Below are 27,319 nucleotides of genomic sequence, written 5' to 3' on the forward strand. Positions count from 1 at the left end.
CTAAGTATGGCCTGGCATTTATCCGGGTTTGCTTCGATCCCTCTTTGAGTTTGCATGAAGCCTAGGAATTTTGCCAGCTTCTACTGCGAAGGTGCACTTTGTGGGGTCAAGTCTCATTCTATGCTTTCTTATGGTGTTGAACACTTCAGTTAGGTCGGATAACAACGTTTCTTCCCTTTGTGTCTTTACCAGCATGTCCTCTAAATAAACCTCCATTAGCTTTCCGATGTGATTGGCGAATATTTTGTTCATCAGTCTTTGATATGTAGCCCCTGCGTTCTTGAGTCCGAAGGGCATGACTATGTAGCAGTAGTTTGCTTTGGGGGTTAGGAATGAGGTTTTCTCCTGGTTGGGTTGATACATCGGATTTGATTGTATCCCGAGTAAGCGTCCATGAAGGAGAGGTACTTATATCCCGATGAAGCATCGACTAGTGTGCCTATGTTCGGGAGTGGGTAGGGGTCCTTTGGGCAGGCTTTGTTGAGGTCGATGTAGTCAGTGCACATCCACCACTTCCCATTGGACTTCTTGACCAATACTACATTGGCTAGCCATAATGGGTATTTTACCTCCCTTATGAACCCTGCCTCAAGCAAGACCTGTACCTGTTCCTCTACAGCTTGCGATCTTTCTAGGCCAAGCTTCCTACGCTTCTGTTGTACTAGCCAAGACCCAGGATATACAACTAACTTATGACACATTAGTGCGGGATCAATACCGGGCATGTCAGTGGCCTTCCATGAAAAGAGGTCGGAATTGTCCTTTAGGAGCTTGTCCTCAAACTCTCGACGCCATCTTGTTTCTCTCTGGAGGTCTGATAACAAGTCATCTTAGCCTATTTTAACTAGTCTTTTTCTTTTGTTTTCATTAGAATTATGCACTTTCTTGAGCTACAAGCAAGCCAATTAGGTAGATTTTCATGTTTCCTTTGATTGAATCAACCATGTATGAATTCATGCTATTTCATAAGGCTTTATACTATAATTGTCACATATTATGAAAGAATGAATATCTCATGATTTTAAGCATAGCTTTGATGTGTTTGGTTGATTAATGATAGGTGAAGAAAGCTTGGAGAAAGGTTGAAGCAAGAAGGAATAGCTAGGAGTAAAGAGAAGACAATGGAATAAGTGAAATTGAACCAGGAAGCAAAAAGCTGGACCTAAAGTTAGCCTCAAACTTTTGCACAAACTTTTGGGTGAAAAGTTAGCCCCAACGTTAGCCCCTAACTTTTGGGCTAACGTTGGAACTTGAAAATCACTCCCTGGGTACCAAAAGTTTGCGCCAACGTTAGCCCCTAACTTTGAGGCTAACGTTGGCACATGAAAATCACCCCTGGGCACCAAAAGTTTGCGCCAACGTTAGCCCCTAACTTTGAGGCTAACGTTGGCATGAGAAAAACACTCCCTGGGCACCAAAAGTTTGCGCCAACGTTAGCCCCTAACTTTGAGGCTAACGTTGGCACATGAAAACTACAAGGGGAGGAGCAAAAGTTTACGCCAACGTTAGCCCCTAACTTTTGGGCTAACGTTGGCGCCACAAGTGCACTAAGGAAGGCCAACGTTGGAGCAAAAGTTAGACCCCTAACTTTTGCCCCAACGTGGATAGCAGCAAGTTATGTTGGCTGATATGAAAAGTTGGACCAAAAGTTAGACCCTAACTTTTGCTCCAACTTTTGGTCCAACTTTTGCAAAACTCCAACCCGGTTCATTTGGTTCACTTTGGTTCTTCTCCAAACTCCAAGAGCAATCAACCATGGCCTCTTTCAACCCAATTCCACCAAGAGCAAAGGCCCAACTCAAGGCTTGAAGATCATTTGAAGAAAGTGTATAAATAGGATAGAATTTAAGTTCTTCGGAGAGCTTTCCCTTTGAATTTTCATAATAGTTTTCGGAGAGCTTTGGATATTGAGTGATCTTTAATTTCTTAGTCTTGGGGAAGGAGAATTCACTTCTCTTCCTCTTAGTTTTATTGCTTTCAATTTCAATTACAATTGTCTTGGATCTTGGGTTGGAAAATTGAAGAAATTCTGTTTCAATCTCATCCTTGGATCTTTCTGTTTTATTTACTGCTTGATTGAATTTAATTTCTGTTGATTGCTCTTCATCTACTTTCCTTGCAATTTACAATTCCCTTGCAATTGTTCTTGTTGGATCTAGGAAGGCATTGAGATCTAGACTTGGTTTTCTAGTCTCTGGGTCCTGAGATCTGAACTTTCAATTTCTAATTCTCTGTTTACTGTTTTCATGTTCATTTACTCTTCTGCTTCAAGATCCGATTTAACCCAAACCCTCTTCTACTTCTCTGCTTGATGCAAATTTACTTTTCCTTGTTTAATTTCTGCAAATCCAAGTCCCAATCCCCTTTACAATTCAAGTCATTTACATTTCTTGCACTTTAAGATTCCGCAATTTACATTTCTTGCACTCTAAGTTTCTGCCATTTAATTTCTTGTTCTTTAAGATTCAGCAATTTATTTCCTGTTCTCTTTAATTCCATGCAATTTAATTTCTGCAAATCATAAAACACTCAACTAAATCTTTATTCGCTTGACTAAATTAACCACTAAGCTAAAATTGATCAATCCTTCAATCCCTGTGGGATCGACCTCACTCCCGTGAGTTTTTATTACTTGATGCGACCCGGTACACTTGCCGGTTAGATTTGTGTGTTTTGGGAGAAATTCGTTTTTCCACGAAAATATCTCATCAAGTTTTTGGTGCCGTTGCCGGGGATTGATTAGATTGACAATGATTAAGTGAGGTGGTAATCTAGATCAAACATTTTTTCTTTAATTTTGATTAACCCACTAACTGTTTGATTTTTTGCTTAAACTAACTAACACTTCAATCTAGCAGTAGATTGAAGTGTCACTGGTTTTGTGCATTTCTCATGCTCTGCTTGTATGTCAGGTACAAGAAGAACCACACCCAATTTTCATGAACAAGACGAAAGAACTCTCAGGAGGTTAAGAAGAACTGAAAGAGGGAAAAACATTGTTGGAGAAGAGGAATCAGACGAAGAATTCCAAGAGATGGAGGAACATTCAACCAATCCACCAGGTGGAGCAGACAACAACAATGACAACCCACCCCAGAGGAGAGTTTTGGCTTCCTATACCTTTGCAAATCCTAGACATTGTGGGAGCAGCATCTTGGCTCCAAATGTCAATGCTAACAATTTTGAACTCAAGCCACAACTCATCACTTTGGTTCAGAACAATTGCTCTTTTGGTGGAGGACCACTTGAAGACCCACACCAACATTTGTCCACTTTCTTGAGGATATGCAACACTGTCAAAACTAATGGAGTGCCTCCTGACAGTTACAAACTGATGCTATTCCCATTTTCTCTCAGGGACAAGGCCAATCAATGGTTGGAATCTTTTCCAAGGGACAGCATCAACAACTGGGATGATTTGGTAACCAAGTTTCTTGCCAAGTTTTACCCACCTCAGAGGATTATAAGGTTGAAGGCTGAGGTACAAACATTTACACAAATGGAGGCTGAACCCATCTATGAGGCATGGGAGAGGTACAAGGCTCTAATCAGGAAATGTCCCCCTGCCATGTTTAATGAGTGGGAGAAGCTGCAGAACTTCTATGAAGGCTTAACACTGAAATCCCAGGAAGCTTTAGATCATTCAGCTGGAGGTTCCTTGCAACTCATGAAAACTGCAGAGGAGGCTCAAGAACTCATTGATATGGTGGCCAACAACCAATATTTCTTTGCTCATCAAAGAGGCCGCCAACCATCACAAAGGAGAGGAGTAATGGAGCTAGAAGGAGTGGATTCAATCCTGGCTCAAAACAAATTAATGCAGCAGCAAATTCAACAACAATTTGAGCAAATGACCAAGAGGATTGATGGCCTCCAAGTTGCAGCAGTTAACACCAGCCAACCATCAGCCACATGGGGGCAAAATGAAGAAATCCAAGAGGAGCAACAGCAGGAACAAGTCCAGTACATGCATTCAAATCCAAATGAATTCTATGGTGATACCTACAACCCCTCATGGAAAAATCACCCCAACCTCAGATGGGGAGACACTCACAACCAAAATCAATAACCATGGCAGAGGAACTCAAACCAAAACAACCCAAGAAACAACCAAAACTACAACCAGCAGCAGACTAACCAAAACACATACAGAAAACCTCAAAACAACTACCCTAATCTCAACCAGTACCAATCCAACAACCATCCCACCAACCAAAATGGTTACCACCCACCACCCACATCTCACAACCCACCACAAGCACCACCTGAACCTCAAAGACTCACCAACTTAGAGACCTTGATAGAGAAAATGATGAAACACCAGGAAATAACAAACAAAAACCATGAAGCATCATTAAAGAGCCTAGAGAGGCAGATTGGGCAACTCTCCAAGCAAGTATCTGTTGAGAGACCTTCAAACTCACTGCCCAGTGACACAATCCCAAATCCCAAGGAAGAGTGCAAGGCAATACAATTAAGGAGTGGGAGAACATTGATAAGCAACAATGACACTACAAAGAAACAAGCAGAGAACATCAAAGAACCAACAGAGGATGAGAAGCAAGCAAAGGACGATGAAGCTAAGGAGCAAGTTGTGATGCCAAACAAAAGCACTGAGAAACTTAAAGAGAAGGACAACCAGCTACATAGCTCAAAGAAAGTGGCTCAGGGACAGCAGCAAATAGGAAAGAGCATCACACCCCCACTGCCTTATCCCCAGAGGTTCAACAAAGAGGTTAAAGACCAGCATTTTCACAAATTCCTTGAGATTTTTAAGAAGCTGGAAATCAATATTCCCTTGGCTGAAGCACTTGAGCAAATGCCTCTATATTCCAAGTTTCTGAAGGATCTTATCAACAAGAAAAGAAGTTGGCTTGAGAAGGAAACCGTATTACTCACTGAGGAATGCAGGGCCTTGATTCAAAAGGGGCTTCCTCCCAAGCTTGAGGACCCAGGGAGCTTCCTGTTGCCTTGCACCATTGGAGAATTGACCATTACTAAAGCAATGTGCGATCTCGGAGCAAGTATTAACTTAATACCATCCTCCCTGGTGAAAAAGCTGCACATAGAGGAGGTCAAACCAGTACAAATGTCTCTGGAGCTGGTAGATAAGTCAATGGTATACCCCAGGGGCGTAATTGAAAATCTTCTGGTCAAGGTGGACAGTTTTATATACCCTGCTGATTTTGTGGTTCTAGAATCAAACGATGATGATGGTGACTCTGTTATACTGGGAAGGCCATTCTTGGCCACTGCTAGAGCTATCATAGACGTAGAGGAAGGGGAATTAACTCTCAGGATGCATGAACAGAGTGTCACTCTGAAGGTATTACCAGAGGCACAATTTAGCAAGGAGAAGAAAGACTATATGAAAAATGACCAGGAAGGTCACAGCAACATCCCAATGCTAAGGATTGTGCAGATTGATGAAAAAGCCCAAGAGGATATTAGAGTATTAGCCACTGAAAAGAGAGGTCCCCAAGGAAAGCCTACGGCCAGAAAAGAAAGATCAACAAAAGGAAAGATGAAACGCAGAAACAAAGCAAAAAGGGGTTGGAAGAACAGAAAGATTCCAACAGAGGGGCTTTCCAAAGGTGACAAAGTGCAACTGATATATCAACAGCTGGGGGCAAATCAACAAACCGAGGACTACTACACTGTCAGCAACATACTCTCATTAGAGCATGCTGAAATTGAACACCAGAAAACAAAGAAGAGGATCACAGTCAGGGGAGACAAATTGAGGTTCTACAAGCACCAACCACCATAAAAGAAAGCCTCAATGTCAAGCTAATGACAATAAAAGAGCGCTCCATGGGAGGCAACCCATGATTTAAGATTCATGTCATTTTAAATTCAATAAGTTATGATCATTTGAGCATGAATTCTTTTCTCTTTTCATGAACATGTCCATTGCCTGCATGCACTGTTTTGAAACATATGATGAGAATTCTAAGTTTGGTGTGCCTTCAAGCACACTAAACCAACGTTACAAATAATTCCGTTTTGCAAGCTTAAAAGCATATGGCCAAACACCAAAGTTTGGTGTCTACATAGCTTCATGAAAATTTGAAATTCATGCATCAATAATCATACAATTGTTGTTTTCCAAAATCTTATAAATGGAAAAATTCTTATTCGGTAATGAAGGCATCAATTGTAATGTACCCTTTGACAAGAAACAAGTTTGGTGTTCATCAAAACTTGATGAACCGATTTAGGGACACAATTGACCCTTCATGAAAAAAAAAAAAGAGAGAGAAAAAGAAAATTAGGATGAAAGCAATTCTTATAAACATTTAACTAAGAGTGACATTGGGATTTCACTAATTGGAGGAAGAGACACAATTTCTTCATGCATGACCAAACATTAAGTTTGGTGTCCTCCAAAGATGAGTCACGGTTCATTTGGATATGAGAATTGATGATTCATATAAAAGGAATACTCTTGCCATAGTTAGACAAAACTAATGTATGTTGTGATGACTAGGTGGTCAAAGAATCTTCAATGAAAGAGACAAGACAAAGGAAAGCATAGCATGAGGACAAAATCTCATCACATGCTTCGAAAAAGAAATCTGCCACTCCTTGAGAATGATCACGGCAAAGGCAAGTGAAGAAGCAAGCCTTGTCTTCATTCATCCTTACATGCACACCTTTGATCCCCATAGTGTCTAGTTGCATCTTAGCCTTTCATTGCTCAAACGTACCACCTTAAGCCATGCACATGACCGAATCGCTCCAACCTTGAAAACTTCATTCCCTTCATCACTCCTCAACATAACAAGCTCTGTTCAACATTTCGCTTGCTTTAAACTCCAACCATTTAAACTTCTCTTCATCATTTCTTGTCATAACAAGTTCGGTCTCAATTTCTTCTTGCTCCAAACACACATCAAATTCTCCAACATTCTTCACACTCTCTCTAACCTCACAAAACTCAACTAATCAAGTGATCATGGCCTCTTCTTCAAGAACCAAACGAAGAAAAGGGAAAGACCCCATGGTGGAGGAAGACACACATGGATATGACCAATGGAGATTCAAGTCTCGGTACCATCAAATGCAAATTGAATGGATGAACGAGAAAAGGATCTATCCTAAAATTCCACTCTTGTTGCCGGATGATGGATGCCAAGAAATGAGGGACAAAATTCGAAAGAGGAGGTGGGAGGAACTTGCATCACCAGCCACCCGAATCAATGCCAATATCATAAGAGAGTTCTATGCAAATGTCTCAAGGCTTGACATGCGTGAGCCCCCAACATACAAGAGCTATGTGCGGGGGGTGGAAGTAGACTTTAGCCCAGATGCAATCAAGAAAGTCCTGAAACTAAAGTCAGTCCGCTTTAGTAAACCGGGATACCAACAAAGATTGAATGAGGGTCAGGATTATGATGAGATTGCGAGAGATATTTGTTTGGAGAACTCAGAGTGGGAAGGAGATGACAAGAACAAATATAAGTATCTGAAGAGATGTAACCTCACCCCGGAAGCAAAAGGATGGTATGAGTTGATGAAAAGATCAATTCTGGGCACAGTGAACACCTCAGAAGTTAACAGGGAGAGAGCCGTGATGTTGCATTGCATCATAGTGGGAGGAGAGATAAGAGTTCATGAAATCCTTGCAAAAGACATTCAAAAGCTGGCTGAGAAGAATTCGGCCGGATCTTGGTTGTACTATCCAAGTACCATTTGGAGGTTGTGTGCAAAGGCTAAAGTTCCAATGGAAGAGGAGAATCCAATGTGGTTAAGCCAAGGCATGCCCATAACCATTGAACGAATGATGATGCCCCTTGAAGCACATCAAGGCCGAAGGCCACATGGAAGAAGGCAAAGAGAAGAACCAATGGAAGAAGATGAGCCACACATAGAAGAAGAGCCACAAGAGGAGGAGGAACAGCCACACTTTTTCCCACATGGCAATATGGACATGACTCAAATGCAAGAAGCAATAGGAAGATTGTCACAACAGTACATGAGAATTCAAGAAAGGCAAGAGGAATACCATTCTCTATACATGAAAAATCAACAAGCACAAGAAGAAAGGGAGCTAAGAATGATGAACAAACAAAGTGAATTCGAGTCAAGATTCCTTGTGATGCAAGAAGAACATGCTTTTCAATCTCATGAATCTTTTGGAAAGTTGGAACAAATGCAAGATGAAAATTTGAGGGCTCTCAAAGAGTTCACAACACTCCAAGATGCAAGGTATAAAGTACAAGCCGATTACAACATCAATAGCCAAATCAAACTGAACTATATTGGAGAACATTTGCACAACATGGATCTGGCTTTCCCAACTTTTGATGAATTCTTCAAAAAGAGAAGTGAGGTAGAGGTAAGAAATGCTATGAGACTTGAAGATAGAGTAGAGGAGGCTATGAATAAGGCTGGATACTGGCGAGGCCAACAGACAACAAACACGGATGGTGGAAACACTAGCAACCAAGTGTATGAAAGGAGAAAGAAAAAGCATGACAAATGAAAGGTGGACTTGCTCCTTGTTCATCACTACAAAGAAAAAAGCATGCATTCTATCTGTTCTAAGTTGTCTTTGCATCTTTAAGTAGTTCTTTTTAATTAATAGTCTTGGCATTATATTTGTTTCTTTTAAAATAAGTAGGCTAGTTTATGTGTGTGCTTGTGTGTTTACTTTCACTTGACAAGAAGCATGTTTTGTCCCCTGCATCTTTAAGTTCAATAAAAGAAATGTTTGAATGTGAAGCAAGATAGTCTCTGTTAGATAGAAGTAGAATAAAAGTAAATGGTGGTATGTGTGTGGTTGTATAATAGCTCACTTTTAGTGAATAAAGAGCTAGGATATCTCATTCTAAGTAAAGAGTGGCCTACTGTCTATGAATCTCAATTAAATAAAAAATTCCTTGGTTAGAAAGAAAAACAAAAAGAAAGAAAGAAAAGAGATAGCCAAAAAGTGGCAGAACAAAAGGAAACAAAAAAAAACAAAGCTGGACACCAATAGCTTGAAATTTAAAATATATGCCTGTGGTGTCTTTGTACTAGGATCTGCTTGGATTAGTAAGCTCTTAGGAGTGCATCAACACTCGGTGACTTGGGTTAACTAATCCGAGATCATCAGCTGAAAGTCCACTATCAAGAGCAACCTAACTACAAGGCATTTAGTAACCCAAAGAGGTGCTGGGCATTAATGTTTTAAGAAGGAATGTGAGCCAAGTGTCTATGGTGAATAATGTGTCAAGTATAAAGAAAAGGAAATGAACTTGCTACACATGACACTCAAATAAAGCTTATAAACAAAGTAATAGCCAAGGATAAAGGAATAATGAGAGGTCATAGCAGTATGTTACTTGAAGCTTGAAGGAGACTTTCTAGGCCTAGGAGTCAATAAGAAGTGAGTATTTACATATCCACACAAAATCCCATGAACTATCAATAATACTCTGCTAGCATGAACATCCTCTTCCATTTCATTCTTTCTTCTCAATAAATCTTTTCTTGCTTGGGGACAAGCAAGCTTTAAGTTTGGTGTTGTGATGACAAGTCATCTTAGCATATTTTAACTAGTCTTTTTCTTTTGTTTTCATTAGAATTATGCACTTTCTTGAGCTACAAGCAAGCCAATTAGGTAGATTTTCATGTTTCCTTTGATTGAATCAACCATGTATGAATTCATGCTATTTCATGAGGCTTTATACTATAATTGTCACATATTATGAAAGAATGAATATCTCATGATTTTAACCATAGCTTTAATGTGTTTGGTTGATTAATGATAGGTGAAGAAAGCTTGGAGAAAGGTTGAAGCAAGAAGGAATAGCTAGGAGTAAAGAGAAGACAATGGAATAAGTGAAATTGAACCAGGAAGCAAAAAGCTGGACCTAAAGTTAGCCTCAAACTTTTGCACAAACTTTTGGGTGAAAAGTTAGCCCCAACGTTAGCCCCTAACTTTTGGGCTAACGTTGGAACTTGAAAATCACTCCCTGGGTACCAAAAGTTTGCGCCAACGTTAGCCCCTAACTTTGAGGCTAACGTTGGCACATGAAAATCACCCCTGGGCACCAAAAGTTTGCGCCAACATTAGCCCCTAACTTTGAGGCTAACGTTGGCATGAGAAAAACACTCCCTGGGCACCAAAAGTTTGCGCCAACGTTAGCCCCTAACTTTGAGGCTAACGTTGGCACATGAAAACTACTAGGGGAGGAGCAAAAGTTTGCGCCAACGTTAGCCCCTAACTTTTGGGCTAACGTTGGCGCCACAAGTGCACTAAGGAAGGCCAACGTTGGAGCAAAAGTTAGACCCCTAACTTTTGCCCCAACGTGGATAGCAGCAAGTTATGTTGGCTGATATGAAAAGTTGGACCAAAAGTTAGACCCTAACTTTTGCTCCAACTTTTGGTCCAACTTTTGCAAAACTCCAACCCGGTTCATTTGGTTCACTTTGGTTCTTCTCCAAACTCCAAGAGCAATCAACCAAGGCCTCTTTCAACCCAATTCCACCAAGAGCAAAGGCCCAACTCAAGGCTTGAAGATCATTTGAAGAAAGTGTATAAATAGGATAGAATTCAAGTTCTTCGGAGAGCTTTCCCTTTGAATTTTCATAATAGTTTTCGGAGAGCTTTGGATATTGAGTGATCTTTAATTTCTTAGTCTTGGGGAAGGAGAATTCACTTCTCTTCCTCTTAGTTTTATTGCTTTCAATTTCAATTACAATTGTCTTGGATCTTGGGTTGGAGAATTGAAGAAATTCTGTTTCAATCTCATCCTTGGATCTCTCTGTTTTATTTACTGCTTGATTGAATTTAATTTCTGTTGATTGCTCTTCATCTACTTTCCTTGCAATTTACAATTCCCTTGCAATTGTTCATGTTGGATCTAGGAAGGCATTGAGATCTAGACTCGGTTTTCTAGTCTCTGGGTCCTGAGATCTGAACTTTCAATTTCTAATTCTCTGTTTACTATTTTCATGTTCATTTACTCTTCTGCTTCAAGATCCGATTTAACCCAAACCCTCTTCTACTTCTCTGCTTGATGCAAATTTACTTTTCCTTGTTTAATTTCTGCAAATCCAAGTCCCAATCCCCTTTACAATTCAAGTCATTTACATTTCTTGCACTTTAAGATTCCGCAATTTACATTTCTTGCACTCTAAGTTTCTGCCATTTAATTTCTTGTTCTTTAAGATTCAGCAATTTATTTTCTGTTCTCTTTAATTCCATGCAATTTAATTTCTGCAAATCACAAAACACTCAACTAAATCTTGATTCGCTTGACTAAATTAACCACTAAGCTAAAATTGATCAATCCTTCAATCCCTGTGGGATCGACCTCACTCCCGTGAGTTTTTATTACTTGATGCGACCCGGTACACTTGCCGGTTAGATTTGTGTGTTTTGGGAGAAATTCATTTTTCCACGAAAATATCTCATCAAGGTCTCTCTGGGCTTCTCGCTGCCGCTCAGCTTCTTGTTCGAGCTGTTTAAGGCGACACTATTGTTCACGGATTGCATCTAAGATCTCTGTGTTTGGGGTTTACTTGTCTCCTTGTGGTTGAGGTGTTTCCTTTGATGCAGCATCCGTGTTTTTATGCAGCATTCTTTCTTCCAAGCCGGAGTCATGATCGTTGTCAGGATTGTCTGCCATGATGGTGGGATGACTTCCTGGTCCCCAGTAATGACGCCAATATTCCAAGGGTTACCTGAAACTGAAGGTCGATCTCGGATGAGATCTTCGGGTATGATCGGAGCTATTGGGTCCGACTTGCTGAATCTTGAGATGCGGCTGATCCTTAATCACCGGAGGGTGGTGGTACCTGCAAGAGTCTCCGATGCTTAAGTTAGCACGGGCTTTAGGCAGGTTTTTTGTATGGAATCAGAGTGTGTGTTATACCTGGGTGTTCCAGCATATTTAAAGTAGTAGGGAGTGACCTTCCTTGAGATAAGTTTGTTATCTTATCTTATCTTTTGTGGAGGAGATCTTTATCCTTTAGTCCACCGCCCTTTGGTGAGCGGTGATCCTTTGCTTTGGGCCTACATGGTGATATGGCCGAGCTCTTTAGGAAGAGGTCGGTGACAAATCAGTCTTGTAAGAGGTCGGTTGTTCTGGTCTTCGTCCAACCCAGATCGCATAGCTCGACCCAGAGTATGAACACTAACCATGATTAAAGCCCTAATCTACTTCATCCTTTCTTTGAAAAATGAAACAGAGAGAAATCCCCAACCAAGGTTATACCTCTTGGTTTTCTCATGTGATGATGGTCCTTGGTTAGGTGTTCTCTTGAGGAGGAACCACACAACTCTCTTCATCACCTCATCCCACTTATTCTTCTCCTATTTATGCGTCCATCGCTTCTTCTGGGTCTTCTTCTTCAAATGCAAAAAAAAAAGGAATCAGGAACGAGAGAGCAGGAGAATGATAAAGACAGTAGAGGAGACGCCAAAAGAAAGTCAAGGAGGAGTCTTTCCAATTTTTCTTGTTCTCCATAAATCAGAGCAGCAAGAGGAGTAGAGTGATAGCATGAGATGGGGCTGATCGAAGCTGAAAGGGCTAACCGAAGCTGAGGAGGCATACCCATCTATTTTTCATTTTTCTCTGCTGATTGGGTTACGACAATTGCAAATCACAAGCAAGGAAGGATTCTTGTTCAGTGTAGCAAGCGAGCAGAATTCCTCTATTTGTGTTTATCAAATAAAGTAAGGGTAGAATATATAGAATATTATGTTTGCTGCTGTGTGTACTTGTGATGATTGATGGTTTATTATATGTTTAATTGATGAGAAGTGCATATTGAATTTCTATTATGATAAGATGCAGAAAAGTGAGTGTTTAATTATGTATGTGTATTTGTAAAAAGGTGTATTGATGAGTCTAAACTCTTGGAGCTATGATAATCATTCTAGCAACTTTGGTTAGTCAAAATAAAGATAGAATTATGGTTGTAGAGGGATTTTAGGCTTAAATATAAGTTTTGGTATTTGAGGTTGTGGGAATTGCATTGTGCAGAATTTCTACATAATTAGTAGCAGAATGAATGAATATCTGGGAGCAGTCCAAACCAAAATTTTGTATGAAATTATTTTTATATGAAATTTTAAATTTTTTTGAATGTCTTATAAAAATTTCAGAATTAATTGATAAGTGAATTGGGAGAAACGAATTTTTGAAGATTGATGGCTTCTGAGAAAATTCTGTTTTCTTACTGCAGAAGCACAAAATTCCAACCCACTTAACTTTTAATTCTGATAAGGGATTAAGTTAAAACTAGCATAAATTTAAAGTTTTGTATGTCTATATTCTCCAATTTAAATTTCAGATGAATACCACGTTTAGCCAATTAAATATGATGTAGGGAAGGTGGCTAACTCCCTGAATTCTGAAAACCATTTTCAAAAGAACAGGGGAACGTTCCTGATTAAATAACTTTTTCATACGGCCTGATATTGATCCAAAATTTGTTTTGTTTGAAATATAAATGAGTCTTATTTGATGTTACCAATTTTGAAAGGTAATGGGTAAAATTTAGATTTTTAATGAATTTATCAATTTTACTGCTTCCTACTATTTTTCTGCAATGATAGTAGAATTTTGAAAGATTTGTACAAGTTTCAATTATGGTCGGATTGTCCCAGAACCAAGTTTTATTTTCTAAACCAGTGATTTTACAATAACTAAGGGAATTATAGAGAGTCTAATGACCAATTAAGGATGTCTACATGATAAATTGTTAAGGAGGGTTTGAAAGTGTTAAGATTAAAGGAACCCGTAAGGGTGGCGCTAGTACCATTCTAAGGAAGGATATGCCCAATTTTCTTTTTGTAAGAATATATGAACTTAGTTAAATGAAAGAGTGTAGAATATTCCCAAAGTAACTAAAGTTACAAGGTGATGCGGAGGTATGCTTAGTAACATGGTGATGCGGAGGTATACTTAGTAATATGGTGATGCGGGGGTATGCATATTTATAAGATGATGTGAAGGCATGAAGAAAAGAAAGAAAATGAGAAACCATGAATGAATAATGATTCATAAGAACTGTTTTTTTGAATGGGCCTTTGTGCCAAATTGCTAATACGGAAGCGCCCGCCTAACAGATAGCCTAAGGTTGTTAATGCAGGAATATTCACCTAACTGATAGCACTATTTCTTACTGTGATGCCAAGAGATCCTAACTTACATGGTAAAGATACCACATTCGGGGTTCGCCCCGAGTAACGTCGGATTGCGGGTAGACAATCGACGCATGAGCTCATGGCCTGCAGTAGTGTTCATACCCTGGGTCGAGCTGTCCGACCCGGGATAAATCAACTGACCTCTTCGGCTCAGGACTATCCGACCTCTTCTCAAAGAGCTCGGCCAAATCACCAGGAAAGCCCAAAAAGGGCTCAAACAGAGAAACACGACCCAAATCCAAAGGCAGCCCAAGCCTAGAGAGATAAAAAGAAGTTATAAAAAGTAACCCATAAAAAGTGACCTGACGAGGTCTGACTAAAAATGGATTACTAAAATAACTTAATAAGGCCCGACAGAGAAGTCGGACCAAAGAAATGATCACTAAAAAGGGACAAAGACACCTCCAAAAGGTCAGAGCTGCTTCGCTATAAAGGTACAAGTCTTGCAAAAAAGACACTACCTAGAAAGCAAAAGCACAAGTCGAGACGGTGCTAAAAAGTCATCCAAACAAACTATAAAGAAAAGGTTCCTAATCAGAACACTACCTAAAAAGTTGTTGGAATGTGACTAAAAATCCCGGATAACGAAGTCCTACAGGTTGACGTCAGCCAAGAAAAGGCGTAAAGCACGATCTCAAAGAACAAGTTAGAAGGTTGAGAAACAACTTAAGGCTCAAAAGGGGAACAGCTCCACTCAAACAAAGAAATAGGGCTACAAGGAATTCGATGACTAAAAAGGTTCTATAAGAACACTAAAAAGTCATCGGACAAGTCAGCCCGGACACCGAATAATCGGTCGATGAATTTGATTTTCACCTTGCTGACCTCTTCGTAATCGGACGATGAATTTGGTTTTCACCTTGCCGACCTTTTCATAATTGGACGATGAATTTGGTTTTCACATTGCCAACCTCTTCGTAATCGGACGATGAATTTGGTTTTCACCTTACCGACCTCTTCGTAATCGGACGATAAATTTTTGCGTTTTATGAGGTTAGATTAATGCGTCATGGTAGGAAACTTTTTAGGGAATCTGAAAACTTTATTCAAATGATAATAAAAGATAGAAATATGAACAAGAGTGTATACATATGAGCGCTTACCCTTCTAAATCTTGGCCTGGCGCCTCATTAAAAAACCTTTTCAGGAAAAAGAGTGCACCTTGACCCAAGATCTTTTATTATTTTCTAACTATAGTACCTTCTTAGATTACAGGCGTTCCATGACCTGGGTAGCTCTTGTCCCTTGAGGTCAGACACCTTGTAGTAACCTCTTCCCAGTACTTCTGTTACTCGGTATGGTCCTTTCCAGTTAGCTGCTAGCTTCCCTTCTCCTGACCGACCTGCTCCGATATCATTTCGGATTAAGATGAGATTATTGGTGGTGAACCTTCACTAGACTACCTTCCGATTATATCTTAGAGCCATTCGACGCTTTAAGGCTTCCTCTTTAATTCGGATTCTTTTTCGGACTTCTGGAAGTAGGTCGAGCTCTTTCCTTTGAGCCTGGGAGTTGGTATCTTCATTATAGAAGATCATTCTAGGAGATCCTTTTTCTATCTCTACGGGGATCATTGCCTCCATTCCAAAAGCAAGTCGGAATGGTGATTCTTCAGGAGTTGAGTGTGGTGTTGTCCGATATGCCCATAGGACTTGCGGGAGATCTTCAGCCCAAGCTCCCTTGGCGTCTTGTAACCTCCGTTTTAACCCAGCCAGTATGACTTTGTTGGTGGCTTCCGCTTGTCTATTGGCTTGTGGGTGCTCTACAGAGGTGAACTGGTGCTTGATTTTTAGATCAGCTACCAGATTTCTAAAGCCTGTGTTGGTGAATTGAGTACCATTATTTGTGGTGATGGAGCATGGGATCCCAAATCTTGTGATAATATTTCTGTATAGAAATTTCTGACTACTTTGGGCTGTGGCCTTAGCTAATGGTTCTGCTTCAATCCATTTTGTGAAGTAGTCTATGCCTATAATGAGGAACTTGACTTGTCCAGACCCCTAGGGAAAGGGTCCAAGGAGGTTGAGCCTCCACTTTGCGAATGGCCAGGGTGAAGTAGCCCAGATGAGCTCCTCGGGTGGAGCTATGTGGAAGTTAGCATGCTTTTGGCATGGTGGACATGTCTTGACAAACTCTGTAGCTTCCTTTTGCAAGGTCGGCCAGTAGAAACCAGCTCGGAGTACCTTTTTAGCAAGGGCTCGTGCTCCGAGGTAATTGTCGCACATGCCACTGTAGACTTCTTCGAGAACATCCTTTGTAGCGGAGGTCGGGACGCATTTTAGGAGAGGTTAGAGATTCCTCTTTTGTATATGGCGTCTTGTAATATGGTGTAGTACTGAGCTTCTCATATTAGCCTCTTTGCCGCCTTTTTGTCTACCGGGAGCATTTCTGACTTAAGGTAGTTAATTATAGGAGTTATCCATCCTTGATCCTGTCCTGATATGGCTAAGATATTTTTTTCCTCCAAGGTTGATGGATTTTGGAGAGTTTCTTGGATGAGACTTCTATTGTTGCCCCCTGGTTTGGTGCTGGCTAGTTTTGAAAGTGCATCAGCTCAGACATTCTGTTCTCGAGGTATCTGTTGGACCTCATATCCCTTAAATTGTCCGAGCTATTCTTTGGTTTTGTCAATGTATTTTTTCATAGTGGGATCTGTTCATACACTGGGTCGAGCTACCCGACCTGGGATGATTGGCGACAAAAGCGACCGACCTCTTCAGGTCAGACTATCCGACCTCTTCTCAAAGAGGTCGGCCAAATCGACAGGGAAGCCCAAATAAAGGGCCAAATAGAGGAACACGACCCAAATCCACAGGCCATCCAAGCCTATAGAGATAAGGGCGGTTCCCTTGAAGATAAGCTGACCTCAACTCAAAGATAAAGATAAGATAAGATAACTAACTTATCTTGAAAGGTCACTCTACAACCACTATAAATACACTGGAGCACCCAGGTGTAACTCATACTCTGATTCTACAATAAACCTGCTTAATACCCATGCTAACTTAAGCATCGGAGTCTCTTGCAGGTACCCCCCACCCTTCGGTGACCAAGAATCAGAAGGGAAGCCAGTCTAACAATCCGGACACGTCATCTCTGACCAGTACAGAAGATCTCATCCGAGATCGGCCTACAGTTTCAGGTAACCCTCAGAACATTGGCGCCGTTGCCGGGGACCTAGAAGTCATCCCATCATCATGGCGGACGACCATGGGAATGACCATGATTCAGATCTAGAGGACAGAACGCCGCACAAAAACGCGGACGCTACACCAAAAGATACTCCGGAGTTTAACGGAGACAAAAAATCATCACATCCGGGAGTAATAGAAGCACTTCAAGATCGCCTAAAGCAACTTGAAAAAGAAAGCCAGCATCAACGAGAAGTTGGCAAGGATCTACAAAGAGAGGTAAGGCGACGTCGAGAATTAGAAGATAAACTCCTGCAACTTGAAGCCGATCTCAAAGCAAAGGCTACCCGGACCACCCCTGAGGACAACCCACGCAAAGATCAAGATCCATTCACTAGGGAAATCATGAAAACTAAAATTCCTAAGGACTTCAAACTCCCAGATATGACTTTGTACGATGGAACTACAGATCCCAACCATCACCTCAGCAACTTCAGAAGCAGAATGTATGATGAGCGGATAATTTATACGCTTTTTGACATTGTTTTTAGTATGTTTTTAGTAGGATCTAGTTACTTTTAGGGATGTTTTTAATAGATTTTGTGTTAAATTCACATTTCTGGACTTTACTATGAGTTTGTGTGTTTTTCTGTGATTTCAGGTATTTTCTGGCTGAAATTGAGGGACTTGAGCAGAAATCAGATTCAGAGGTTGAAAAAGGACTGCTGATGCTGTTGGATTCTGACCTCCCTGTACTCAAAGTGGATTTTCTGGAGCTACAGAACTCGAAATGGAGCGCTTCAAATTGCGTTAGAAATTAGACATCCAGGGCTTTCCAGCAATATATAATAGTCCATACTTTGGCCAAGAATTGACGATGTAAACTGGCGTTCAACGCCAGCTTTCTACCCAAATCTGGCGTCCAGCGCCAGAAAAGGATCCAAAACCAGAGTTGAACGCCCAAACTGGCACAAAAACTGGCGTTCAACTCCACAAATGGCCTCTGCACGTGCAACACTTAAGCTCAGCCCAAACACACACCAAGTGGGCCCCGGAAGTGGATTTATACATCAAATACTTACTCATGTAAACCCTAGTAGCTAGTTTATTATAAATAGGACCTCTTATTATTGTATTAGGCATCTTTGGATTACCTTATGATCCTTTGATCACGTTTTAGGGGGCTGGCCATCTCGGCCATGCCTGGACCTTCACTTATGTATTTTTAACGGTAGAGTTTCTACACTCCATAGATTAAGGTGTGGAGCTCTGCTGTCCCTCAAAGATTAATGCAAAGTACTACTGTTTTCTATTCAATTCTTCTTATTTCGCTTCTAAGATATCCATTCGCACCCAAGAACGTGATGAAGGTGATGATTATGTGTGACGCTCATCATCCTTCTCCCTTATGAACGCGTGTCTGACAAACACTTCTGTTCTACATGAAATAAGCTAGAATGAGTATCTCTTAGATCTCCTAACCAGAATCTTCGTGGCGTAAGCTAGAATGATGGCAGCATTCAAGAGAATCCGGAAGGTCTAAACCTTGTCTGTGGTATTCCGAGTAGGATTCAATGATTGAATGACTGTGACAAGCTCCTAACTCGCGATTGCAGGGCGTTAGTGAAAGACGCAAAAGGATAGTAAATCCTATTCCAGCATGATCGAGAACCGACAGATGAATAGCCGTGCCGTGACAGGGTGCGTGAGCATATTATTCACTGAGAGGATAAGATGAAGCCATTGACAAGGGTGATGCCTCCAGACGATTAGCCGTGCTGTGACAGGGCATTGGATCATTTTCCCGTGAGATGACCGAAAGTAGCCATTGACAGTGGTGATGTATCACATAAAGCCAGCCATGGAAAGGAGTAAGACTGATTGGATGAAGATAGCAGGAAAGCAGAGGTTCAGAGGAACGAAAAGCATCTCCATTCGCTTATCTGAAATTCCTACCAATGATTTACATAAGTACCTCTATCCCTATTCTTTTATTTATTATTCGAAAACTCCATAATTATTTTATATCCGCCTGACTGAGATTTACAAGGTGACCATAGCTTGCTTCATACCAACAATCTCCGTGGGATTCGACCCTTACTCACGTAAGGTATTACTTGGACGACCCAGTGCACTTGCTGGTTAGTTGTATCGAAGTTGTGACAATTATGAATTAAGATCAGAGCACCAAGCTCTGGAGCCATTACCAGGATTTGTTCGAGCCTGGAGATCACAATTTCGTGCACCAAGTTTTTGGCGCCGTTGCCGGGGATTGTTCGAGTTTGGACAACTAACGGTTCATCTTGTTGCTCAGATTAGGTAATTTTCTTTTTGTTTTCTTTTCAAAAAATTTTTCAAAAACCTTTCAAAAATTCCTCACTTGTTTTCGAAAAAAAAAAAATTTACTAAAAATAATGTTTTCAAAAATAAATTATTCTATGGCTTCAAAATTTTTAAGAATGAATTCTAGTGTTTCATGAAGCATGTTGAAGCCTATCTGGCTGTAAAGCCATACCCAAACTGCTTTGGGATTGGCTAATCACTTCAGTGGAGTCATGCCCAATCCTTCTGGATAGGGTATGTCAGGCTTGTCATGTCTGAATTACACTCATTTTTATTAAAGCTTGGCTGGCTATTAAGCCATGCCTGACCCTTTGATTGGAGCTTTAAGACTAACATGGCAAGATTCCTGGAATTCATATTAAAAATTTTGAAATCCTTATTTTTATTTTTCACAATAATTTTCGAAAAAAAAAAATAATAAATAAAAATACAAAAAAAATTAGAAAATCATAAAAATCAAAAATATTTTTGTGTTTCTTGTTTGAGTCTTGAGTCATGTTATAAGTTTGGTGTCAATTGCATATGCATCTTGCATTTTTTCGAAAATATCATGATCTTCAAGTTGTTCTTGGTAAGTCTTCTTGTTTGATCTTGATGATTTTTTGTTTTGTGTCTTTTCATGTTTATCATATGCATTCTTGAATTCTTAGTGCGTAAGCATTAAAGAATTCTAAGTTTGGTATCTTGCATGTTTTCTTTGCATTAAAAATTTTTCAAAATTGTGTCTATGATGTTCATCTTGACATTCAAAGTGTTCTTGGTGTTCATCTTGACATTCATAGCATTCTTGCATGCATCACATGTTTTGATCTAAAAATTTCATGCATTGCATAATTTTCACGTTTTCATAAAAATTCAAAAAAAAAGAAATCAAAAAAAATATCTTCCCCTTTTTCTCTCATCAAATTCGAAAATTTGAGTTGACTTTTTCAAAAATTTTTAAAATCAAGTTGTTTCTTATGAGTCAAATCAAATTTTCAATTTGAAAATCTTATCTTTTTCAAAATCTTTTTCAAAATTCAAAATCTTTTTCAAAATTCATGATTATTTTCGAAAATTCCAAAAAAATAATTTTCAAAAACCTTTTTCTTATTTTATATCATAATTTTCGAAAATAACATAATCAATTAAAGTTTTGATTCAAAAATTTGAAGTTTGTTACTTGCTTGTTAAGAAAGATTCAAACTTTAAGTTCTAGAATCATATGTTTTGATTTCTTATGAATCAAGTCATTAATTGTGATTTTAAAAATCAAATCTTTTTCAAAAACTAATTTCTATCATATCTTTTCAAAAAAATATCTTCTTATCTTATCTTTTTCAAAATTTGATTTCAAAATATCTTCTCTAACTTCCCAACTTCTTATCTTTTCAAATTTGTTTCAACTAACTAACTAACTTTTTGTTTGTTTCTTAACTTTTTCAAAACTACCTAACTAACTCTCTCTCTCTAATTTTCGAAAATATCTTTCCTCTTTTTCAAAAATTTCTTTTTTATTAACTAATTATTTTTATTTTTGATTTAAAAAAAAATTTTCGAAAAAAATACTAACCTTTTTCAAAAACTATTTTCAAAAATCACTAACTCTTTTTCAAAAATTGTTTTCGAAAATTCACTTCCCCCTCTCATCTTCTTCTATTTGTTTATTGATATACTAACATCTTTCCTTCAACTCTCCAAAAATCTGAACCCCCTCTCTCTCTGAGTTCAGATTTTCTTTCCTTCTTTTCTTCTACTAACACAAGGATCCCTATACCGTGGTGTAAAGGATCCATATTATTATTACTATTTTTTCTGTGCCATCTTCTTTGTCATATGAGCAGGAGCAAGGACAAAAACATTCTTGTTAAAGCAGATCCAGAACCTGAAAGGACTCTGAAGAAAAAATTAAGAGAAGCTAAAATACAACAATCCAGAGATAACCTTTCAGAAATTTTCGAACAAGAAAAGGAGATGGCAGCCGAAAATAATAATAATATAAGGAAGATGCTTGGTGACTTCACTGCACCTAATTCCAATTTACATGGAAGAAGCATCTCCATTCCTGCCATTGGAGCAAACAACTTTGAGCTGAAACCTCAATTAGTTTCTCTGATGCAGCAAAACTGCAAGTTTCATGGACTTCCATCTGAAGATCCCTTTCAGTTCTTAACTGAATTCTTGCAGATATGTGATACTGTTAAGACTAATGGAGTAAATCCTGAAGTCTACAGGCTCATGCTTTTCCCTTTTGCTGTAAGAGACAGAGCTAGATTATGGTTGGATTCTCAACCCAAAGACAGCCTAAACTCTTGGGATAAGCTGGTCACGGCTTTCTTAGCCAAGTACTTTCCTCCTCAAAAGCTGAGCAAGCTTAGAGCTGATGTTCAAACCTTCAGGCAGAAAGAAGGTGAATCCCTCTATGAAGCTTGGGAAAGATACAAACAGTTGACCAAAAAGTGTCCTTCTGACATGCTTTCAGAATGGACCATCCTGGATATATTCTATGATGGTTTATCTGAGCTATCAAAGATGTCACTGGACACTTCTGCAGGTGGATCCATTCACCTAAAGAAAATGCCTGCAGAAGCTCAAGAACTCATTGACATGGTTGCTAATAACCAGTTCATGTACACTTCTGAAAGGAATCCTGTGAGTAATGGGACGCCTATGAAGAAGGGAGTTCTTGAAGTTGATACTCTGAATGCCATATTGGCTCAGAATAAAATATTGACTCAGCAAGTCAATATGATTTCTCAGAGTCTGAATGGAATGCAAGCTGCATCCAACAGTACTCAAGAGGCTTCTTATGAAGAAGAAGCTTATGATCCTGAGAACCCTGCAATAACAGAGGTAAATTACTTAGGTGAACCTTATGGAAACACCTATAACTCAACATGGAGAAATCATCCAAATTTCTCATGGAAGGATGAAAAGCCTCAACAAGGCTTTAATAATGGTGGAAGAAACAGGTTTAGCAATAGCAAGCCTTTTCCACCATCAACTCAGCAACAGAGAGAGAACTCTGAACAAAATGCTTCTAATTTAGCAAATCTAGTCTCTGATCTATCTAAGGTCACTGTAAGTTTCATGAATGAAATAAGGTCTTCCATTAGAAATCTGGAAGCACAAGTGGGCCAGCTGAGTAAAAGGATCACTAAAATCCCTCCTAGTATTCTCCCAAGCAATACAAAAGAGAACCCAAAAGGAGAATGCAAGGCCATTGACATAAGCGCCATGGCCGAACCTGTGAGGAGAGGAGAGAACGTGAATCCCAAGGAGGAAGACCTCCAGGGACGTCCAGTGATCAATAAGGAGCTTCCCTCTGGGGAACCAAAGGACTCTGAGGCTCATCTAGAGACCATAGAGATTCCATTGAACCTCCTTATACCCTTCATGAGCTCTGATGAGTATTCCTCTTCAGAAGAGAATGAGGATGTTACTGAAGAGCAAACTGCCAAGTTTCTTGGTGCAATCATGAAGCTGAATGCCAAATTATTTGGCATTGATACTTGGGAAGTTGAACCTCCCTTGTTCATCAATGAACTAAGTGATCTGGATCAACTGACATTGCCTCAGAAGAGACAGCATCCTGGAAAGTTCATAATACCCTGTACCATAGGCACCATGATCTTTAAGGCTCTGTGTGACCTTGGTTCAGGAATAAACCTCATGCCCCTCTCTGTAATAGAGAAACTGGGAATCTATGGGGTGCAAGCTGCTAAAATCTCACTAGAGATGGCAGACAGCTCAAGAAAACAGGCTTATGGACAAGTAGAGGATGTATTAGTAAAGGTTGAGGGCCTTTACATCCCTGCTGATTTCATAGTCCTGGATACTGGAAAGGAAGAGGATGAATCCATCATCCTAGGAAGACCTTTCCTGGCCACAGCAAGAGCTGTGATTGATGTTGACAGAGGTGAAATAGTCCTTCAAATGGAATGAGAACTCCCTTGTGTTTAAAACACAAGGATCTCCCTCTGCAACCATGGAGAGGAAGCAGAAAAAGCTTCTCTCAAAGCAGAGTCAACCAGAGCCCCCACAGTCAAACTCTAAGTTTGGTGTTGGGAGGCCACAACCAAACTCTAAGTTTGGTGTTGAACTCCCATATCCAAACTCTAAGTTTGGTGTTGGAGAGTCTCAACAAAGCTCTGCACATCTGTGAGGCTCCATAAGAGCCCACTGTCAAGCTATTGACATTAAAGAAACGCTTGTTGGGAGGCAACCCAATGTTTATCTAATTCTTATTTTTATTGTTTTTCATGTTTTCTTAGGTTCATGATCATGTGGAGTCACAAAATAAATATAAAAATTGAAAACGGAATCAAAAACAGCAGAAGAAAAATCACACCCTGGAGGAGCATCTGTCTGGCGTTCAAACGCCAGAACAGAGCATGGTTCTAGCGCTGAACGCCCAGAATGGGCAGCATCCTGGCGCTGAACGCCCAGAACAAGCATGGTTCTGGCGTTCAACGCCAGAAATGGCAGCAAAGGGGCGTTGAACGCCCAAAAAGGGCACCAACCTGGCGCTGAACGCCCAGAGTTGTGTGCAAGGGCATTTTACATGCCTAAATTGGTGCAGGGATGTAAATGCCTTGACACCTCAGGATCTGTGGACCCCACAGTATCCCCACCTACCTCATCATCTCTCTTCCCATTCATGATCATCCCTTCTACTTTCCATTTACCACTCACATCCATACACCCACTACCTTCAAAATTCAACATCTCTCTCCCACCCAATCCCACCCATATGGCCGAATACACATTCCCATCCATCTCCTCCATATCTTCTTCTTATTCTTCTATTCTTTCTTCTTTTGCTCGAGGGCGAGCAACATTCTAAGTTTGGTGTGGTAAAAGCATAGCTTTTTTGTTTTTTCCATAACCATTGATGGCACCTAAGGCCATAGAAACCTCTAGAAAGAGGAAAGGGAAGACAAAAGCTTCCATCAAGGGTCTATAGCTCAGTGGTAGAACATTTGACTGCAAATCAAGAGATCCCTGAGATACCTCAGGGGATACATTTTCTTCCACACAATTATTGGAAGCAACTAAGGGTGGAACATCAAGAGCACTCCATCATCCTCCATGAAATCAGAGAAGATCTAAAAGCAATGAAGGAGGAGTAGCAAAGACAAGGAAGAGACATAGAAGAGCTCAAGGACATCACTAAGGTGGATTCATTCCTTGTTCTTATTTCTTCTGTTTTTCGTTTTCTATGTTATGTGCTTATCTATGTTTGTGTCTTCATTACATGATCATTAGTAGTAATAACTATGTCTTAAAGCTATGAATGTCCTATGAATCCATCACCTCTCTTAAATGAAAAATGTTTTAATTCAAAAGAACAAGAAGTACATGAGTTTCGAATTTATCCTTGAACTTAGCTTAATTATATTGATGTGGTGACAATGCTTCTTGTTTTCTGAATGTATGCTTGAACAGTGCATATGTCTTTTGAAGTTGTTGTTTAAGAATGTTAAATATGTTGGCTCTTGAAAGAATGATGACTAGGAGACATGTTATTTGATAATCTGAAAAATCATAAAAATGATTCTTGAAGCAAGAAAAAGCAGCAAAAAAAACAAAGCTTGCAGAAAAAAAAAAAGAAGAAAAAAAATTAGGCGAAAAAAAAAATAGAAAGAAAAAGAAAAAGCAAGCAGAAAAAGCCAAAAGCTCTTAAAACCAAGAGGCAAGAGCAAAAAGCCAATAACCCTTAAAACCAAAAGGCAAGGGCAAATAAAAAGGATCCCAAGGCTTTGAGCATCAGTGGATAGGAGGACCTAAAGGAATAAAATCCTGGTCTAAGCGGCTAAACCAAGCTGTCCCTAACCATGTGCTTGCGGCGTGTAGGTGTCAAGTGAAAACTTGAGACTGGGCGGTTAAAGTCAAGGTCCAAAGCAAAAAAAGAGTGTGCTTAAGAACCCTGGACACCTCTAATTGGGGACTTTAGCAAAGCTGAGTCACAATCTGAAAAGGTTCACCCAATTATGTGTTTGTGGCATTTATGTATCCGGTGGTAATACTGGAAAACAAAGTGCTTAGGGCCATGGCCAAGACTCATAAAGAAGCTGTGTTCAAAAATCATCATACTGAACTAGGAGAGTCAATAACACTATTCGAAATCTGAAGTTCCTATAGATGCCAATCATTCTAAACTTCAATGGATAAAGTGAGATGCCAAAACTATTAAAGAGGCAAAAAGCTATAAGTCCCGCTCATATGATTGCAGCTATGTTTCATTGATAGTTTGGAATTTATAGTATATTCTATTCTTTTTATCCTATTTTGATTTTCAGTTGCTTGGGGACAAGCAACAATTTAAGTTTGGTGTTGTGATGAGCGGATAATTTATACGCTTTTTGACATTGTTTTTAGTATGTTTTTAGTAGGATCTAGTTACTTTTAGGGATGTTTTTAATAGATTTTGTGTTAAATTCACATTTCTGGACTTTACTATGAGTTTGTGTATTTTTCTGTGATTTCAGGTATTTTCTGGCTGAAATTGAGGGACTTGAGCAGAAATCAGATTCAGAGGTTGAAAAAGGACTGCTGATGCTGTTGGATTCTGACCTCCCTACACTCAAAGTGGATTTTCTGGAGCTACAGAACTCGAAATGGAGCGCTTCCAATTGCGTTGGAAAGTAGACATCCAGGGCTTTCCAGCAAAATATATAGTCCATACTTTGGCCAAGAATTGACGATGTAAATTGGCGTTCAACGCCAGCTTTCTACCCAAATCTGGCGTCCAGCGGCAGAAAAGGATCCAAAACCAGAGTTGAACGCCCAAACTGGCACAAAAACTGGCGTTCAACTCCACAAATGGCCTCTGCACGTGCAACACTTAAGCTCAGCCCAAACACACACCAAGTAGGCCCCGGAAGTGGATTTATACATCAAATACTTACTCATGTAAACCCTAGTAGCTAGTTTATTATAAATAGGACCTCTTACTATTGTATTAGGCATCTTTGGATTACCTTATGATCCTTTGATCACGTTTTAGGGGGCTGGCCATCTCGGCCATGCCTGGACCTTCACTTATGTATTTTTAACGGTAGAGTTTCTACACTCCACAGATTAAGGTGTGGAGCTCTGCTGTCCCTCAAAGATTAATGCAAAGTACTACTGTTTTCTATTCAATTCTTCTTATTTTGCTTCTAAGATATCCATTCACACCCAAGAACGTGATGAAGGTGATGATTATGTGTGACGCTCATCATCCTTCTCCCTTATGAACGCGTGTCTGACAAACACTTCTGTTCTACATGAAATAAGCTAGAATGAGTATCTCTTAGATCTCCTAACCAGAATCTTCGTGGCGTAAGCTAGAATGATGGCAGCATTCAAGAGAATCCGGAAGGTCTAAACCTTGTCTGTGGTATTCCGAGTAGGATTCAATGATTGAATGACTGTGACAAGCTCCTAACTCGCGATTGCAGGGCGTTAGTGACAGACGCAAAAGGATAGTAAATCCTATTCCAGCATGATCGAGAACCGACAGATGAATAGCCGTGCCGTGACAGGGTGCGTGAGCATATTATTCACTGAGAGGATAAGATGAAGCCATTGACAAGGGTGATGCCTCCAGACGATTAGCCGTGCCGTGACAGGGCATTGGATCATTTTCCCGTGAGATGACCGAAAGTAGCCATTGACAGTGGTGATGTATCACATAAAGCCAGCCATGGAAAGGAGTAAGACTGATTGGATGAAG

At 39.9% G+C, this 27,319-nt stretch overlaps 1 non-coding gene across 1 annotated transcript; it reads right to left on the bottom strand.

Annotated features, from left to right (window-relative positions):
- Positions 1 to 21,969: 21,969 nt before the first annotated feature.
- LOC148573237 (small nucleolar RNA R71) lies at positions 21,970 to 22,077 on the bottom strand. The gene has a single exon (XR_015906116.1). It is a non-coding gene; the product is annotated as a small nucleolar RNA R71 (small nucleolar RNA).
- Positions 22,078 to 27,319: the final 5,242 nt, after the last annotated feature.

Source organism: Arachis ipaensis, chromosome B2, assembly GCF_059453495.1.
Source record: "Arachis ipaensis isolate K30076 ecotype BB chromosome B2, ASM5945349v1, whole genome shotgun sequence".
In the NCBI taxonomy this organism is placed as follows: domain Eukaryota; kingdom Viridiplantae; phylum Streptophyta; class Magnoliopsida; order Fabales; family Fabaceae; genus Arachis; species Arachis ipaensis.